Source organism: Oncorhynchus kisutch, unplaced genomic scaffold (genome assembly GCF_002021735.2).
Source record: "Oncorhynchus kisutch isolate 150728-3 unplaced genomic scaffold, Okis_V2 Okis07a-Okis12b_hom, whole genome shotgun sequence".
Classification (NCBI taxonomy): Eukaryota; Metazoa; Chordata; class Actinopteri; order Salmoniformes; family Salmonidae; genus Oncorhynchus; species Oncorhynchus kisutch.
In genome coordinates, this window is record NW_022261984.1 from 8,006,176 (window position 1) to 8,011,331 (window position 5,156).

The following is a 5,156-nucleotide window of genomic DNA, read 5'->3' on the forward strand; positions in this document are numbered from 1 at the left end:
GACTGACTGACGGGTTTCACTGGCTGACTGGTTCACTGGCTGACTGACTGGTTCACTGTGTGACTGACTGGTTCACTGGCTGACTGTTTTGCTGGCTGACTGTTTCACTGGCTGACTGACTGGTTCACTGGCTGACTGGCTGGTTCACTGGCTGACAGGTTCACTTGCTGACTGACCGGTTCACTGGCTGACTGGCTGGTTCACTGGCTGGACAGGTTCACTGGCTGACTGACTGGTTCACTGGGTGGACTGACTGGTTCACTGGCTGACTGTTCACTGGCTGACTGTTTCACTGACTGGCTGACTGTTTCACTGACTGGCTGGCTGACTGGTTCAATGACTGACTGACTGGTTCACTGGCTGGCTGACTGGTTCAATGACTGACTGACTGGTCACTGGCTGACTGACTGCTTCACTGGCTGACTGACTGATTTACTTGCTGACTGGCTGGTTCACTGGCTGACTGACTGCTTCACTGGCTGACTGACTGGTTCACTGGCTGACTGACTGATTTACTTGCTGGCTGGCTGGTTCACTGACTGGCTGACTGGTTTCACTGGCTGGTACTCTCTCCAGCCACAGTCGACATAATAACCACAAGGACCTCTCTGCAGCTCACCCCAGCCCCTTGGAGCACACAGGAGGGACATCATGTAGGCTTCATTTGCTCTGAGAGGCACTCCTGGCCCAAACTCAATATAAATGTCATCAATTCTGAGTAGGAGGAGACATGTCTTGGTGTGTTTTCATGCAGCTAGAAAATGACTACATCGAAAGAGGCACCTGTGCCTTCAGATTCTATTGGTAGGCTGTGCTCTAATACATCTGCAAACAGATGTACCATCTATCCTATCACCAGATTAGTTAGTTAAATATGTATTGGGGTTGGGAACCTCGACAAGTGACCTCAACACTGTAGACCAATAATACAACATCTTTATGATATGACGTGTTATTTTATAATCCGCCTCATTAAAGCATTATAGACTGATGCCAGGGGCGCGCTGAAAGGTGTATTGATTGTCCTTTCATAAATGGCATGGAGGATCACAGCGTAGTTCAAGTCCTCTGGAATCCAAAACACACCTGGCTGTGTTGTTCTTTAATACATTCAATCAAATCAATATTCTCTGGCTCAACACACACTTTAATTAAATAATATTCATTATGTGAAAACCAAACAAAGTTATGCACTTTGTTTCTCCTAAATAAATGTTCACATGACCCAGGTATTAAAGATAAAAGGAGAAAAACACAGAGATACCCAAACAATCTTTCTTTGTCCCAATAGTCTAATGCACAGCGTGTATTTCAATTACAGACACTCACACACACACCAATGCTAATAGAAACCAAGCCTTACCTCATTGGAGAGGATGCTCCCGTTCGATAAGATGTCCGGTTGCTGGTCGCTGTACCCGGCAACTATGGCCCGCAGGGGTTGGTGTGGTCCGTGTCGGTGCTGCGCGAGGGGCTGCATGGTTTCAGGAACATCAGGTCCGTTTTAGCGCTCTCCGGTGTCAGACACACCTGGTAGCAGTAGGAGTTCTGGTTCTGATGATGGGAACCAAACCCACCTCCCATCCCGACGCCGCTGACACCAGACTCCTCCACAGGCACCTGGCCCACAGCGCCCACACCGGTGGTGACGTTGGTACTCTGGACCAGCATGATGTCTGACTTGCTGAGTTTTTTCTGTTTCCTGCCGTGCGCCTGGCGCGAGCAACACGGGCTTGCAGCACAGGCAACACTCCCCCGCCATGAGGCACGTGTACAGGTCCAGCTTCTTGTCTTTCTGGCAGCGCACAGCCAGCACGATCATAGCCAGGAGGAAGATGAAGGAGACGGCACCCAAGGCGATGATGAGGATGAGGGTGAGATCCAGAGAGGTCTCTTTGGACTTGGAGGAAGATCCTCCTCGGTCTCCACTCCGTCCATCTATCACACTATCCACCAGGATCCACACTCACGCTAGCCGAGGAGGAGAGTGGCGGCTGGCCGTGTGTCCCTCACCTCAATCAGCATGTCGTAGGAGCCCTGTGGGTCGCGCTTGGTGAAGACGCGGCGTTGCTGTGCGCAGCTCCCCCGTCCGCCAGTCCATGCGGAACATGCCCATCTCGTTGCCACGCAGAATGCTGTAGGAGAGCCGTGCGTTCTCGCCCATCATCTGCGTCCATGGGCGACAATACGCGTGACCAGGTTAGCCCGGCTCGGCGGTGCGCGGCAGGTGTTCTTTGGCGGTGCCGTTTCTTACCGATAGGGGCTATCACCGACGGCGCGTTGTCATTCTGGTCCACAATAATGACATAACGGTGCTGTTGGAGGAGAGCTCTGGGCATCCCGGAGTCTTTGGCCTGCACCATAAAGCTAAACTCTTTCAACTGTTCATAGTCGAATGAACGCAATGCAATAAAGGTAACCAGTGTCCTGGTTGATTGACACATAGGTGTCGACGGACATGCCCTGGATGTCACACTCCAATATGGAGTAGGTAATGAGGGCGTTCGGACCCAACGTCAGGGTCCACGGCGCTTACCGCGTGAATAAAAGCACCTGGTACATTATTCTCCGTCACATACACATCGTAAACTGGCTGCGTGAAGCGGGGGTGCATTATCGTTCTCGTCGGAAACATGTACCTTGATGGATTTGCTCGTGGCGAGGGAGGGGAGCCCCTGGTCTTTGGCTACAACGGTGATTGTGTACGAGTCTGCGTTTTTCTCTGTCTAATATTCCATCCGTTACTATGGTGTAGTAGTTTTTAAATGAAGATTTGAGTTTGGAAAGGAACGTCACCCAAAATCTCGCAGCCTTACCAGCCCGTTGTCGCCCGAGTCCCGGTCGGGTGACGCTGAAGAGGGCTATGACGGTGCCCGGGGCGTCCTGCTCGCTCACAGACTCGGTCACCGTGCTGAAACTGATCTCCGGTGTGTTGTCGTTAACGTCGACCAGTTTGACCATGACTTTGCAGTGCGCGGGCACGGCGTTTGCTCCCAGGTCTTTAGCCTGGACCATATATTTTGGTGTGTACTACTCTTCCTCATAGTCCACTTCCCCAGCCACCTCTATTCTCCCCGTCCTGGCATCGATTTTAAAAAGATCCTTTTACCCGCGCCGGGTTGTGGTTACTGAATGATACACTATCTCTCCGTTCTGCCCTTCATCTATATCCAGTGGCGTTCAGCTGAATAACCAGAGTGCCCACTGGTGAATTCTCCCGTAGGCTCACAGTGTACACCGACTGGTCGAAGACGGGTGCGTTATCGTTGGAATCCAGGACTTTAACGACCAGGAGCGCGTGCCCGTCCGTTGTGGCACGCCTCCGTCTCTACTGCCGTGAGCACGTACCGATGCACCGCCTGCTGCTCCCGGTCTAACGGTTTTTCCAGCACTAACTCCGCAAACTTGTTCCCGTCGCTCTGTGTCTGAACATCCAGGTAAAAATAGTTATTGTTCGTTATGGCGTATGTGCTGAGCGCGTTAGTCCCGACGTCTGGGTCGAAAGCATTCTCCACCGGGAACCGGGTACCTGGGGTGGCACTTTCCGTTATCTCCACAGTGATGTCTGTCTCAGGGAAAGTGGGAGGATTGTCGTTGATATCCATCACCTCGATCTCCACGCGGAAAGCTCGAGCGGGTTCTCCAGAAACACCTCGAGGTGCAGGTTGCACGGTACTGTCTGCCTGCATATCTCCTCCCGGTCTATTTTCTCCTTAACATAAAGATTCCCGTTCTCCAGGTTCACATCCAAGTAAGGGTTCCGCGAGCTGGGCACAGTCTGGAAGCGGCGGGCGGAAAGTTTGGTGATGTCCAACCCCAATCCTCCGCGATATTCCCAATGACGGTCCCGTGTTCCTGCTCCTCCGGAAGAGAGAAGCGCAGCTGGCACACCCGCTCCATCCAGCAAGACCGAGAGAAGGAGCGGGAATAACAAAATCATTTCCACTCCTCTCACTCTTCCTCTCTCAAGTGCACTTGGATATATGTCGTGGTATTACTCCGATTTCTTACTCGAACTAAGCATTTCCCATCCCAGCTTCGGTTCGCAGGAATAAGGCAGAATCAAAAGCTGCAATAATGAAATAAAACGACGGCTGCTACCCAAACCCAAATCAGCTATTCCTTCTTTCCCTCTTTGCGTCGTCGTGTCAACCGGAAAGCATTCCTGTATTTGAGTCGTGAGAATCACGGCCATTTGATCCTCTCTTCTTTCAGCAAAAAAATTATATATTCAGTCCAGGTTTGTGAATTTTGGCCGAAGCGCCAACATCTCAGCAGGCAGAGGGAGGCAAGACGTGTAGACCATAATACAATCCTCACCCACAGATGGAATCCTCACACGTATCAAGTCCCAACTAAGTGCCATAAAAATTTAAAAACATTCCTTCACGAATGCATAACTCCAGAAAGCACCATTCGCCTAAAATCCTAAATTTGAACCCGGTTTGCCAACATGTAAATAAACGACAAATTGTACTTTCTCTCTCGCTTTTTCTCTCTCGCTCTATAATCAGTGCGGCTGAGCAGCAAGGAAAGCGGATGATCCTCTCTGCTCCACTCCTGTAAAGCGAGTGAGGGGGAGCGGGGTTGGTTTTGCGCACAGCATCTTTTCCCACCAGCCAATAGTGTCCGCAGACACCCGACGAGGTTACTCCTGATTGGGGCACGGGAATGCCAGCCAGCGCGCACCGTCCCACGGACCTGCCCGGACCCTTCTCTTTACTAACAACACGAGCCATCAAGCGGTGGTGGCGCTCGAGCCACTGCCCCAGCCCCGTGCAAACACGAGCATGAAGCCCCAGTCAACCGACACACCCGGAGAGAAATAAAATATTTCACATATCCCGTGAATGAAATAGTCAACTAGTGGGCAACGGGTGGAATGTGAATTTGCAAATCCGTCGACGGGTAACGTCTTGGCACAAAGCATCGTTTAAGAAGCATAGGCTCCCGGTACATGATGGCTTTAAAGTTAAAAGCGCAGCCAGCGAATTTTAAAGTGAATATTGTAGAAATCGCCTATTCATCATCGTAATGTGTTGTGTTATTGTCTTCTTCGGTTCAGTTTGATGAATGAACACGAAGGTAATGACTAGAGACTATGCCCAGGCACAACAACAACCCTGTAGGGAAAGATGGAATGAGTGTTTTACTTC

The 5,156-nt window shown here is 51.0% G+C and overlaps 1 pseudogene; it reads right to left on the minus strand.

The window, feature by feature from the left end:
- LOC109887969 (protocadherin-10-like) overlaps positions 1 to 3,973 on the minus strand; it is a 44,798-nt pseudogene extending 40,825 nt beyond the window's left edge.
- Between the last annotated feature and the right edge of the window lie 1,183 nt (positions 3,974 to 5,156).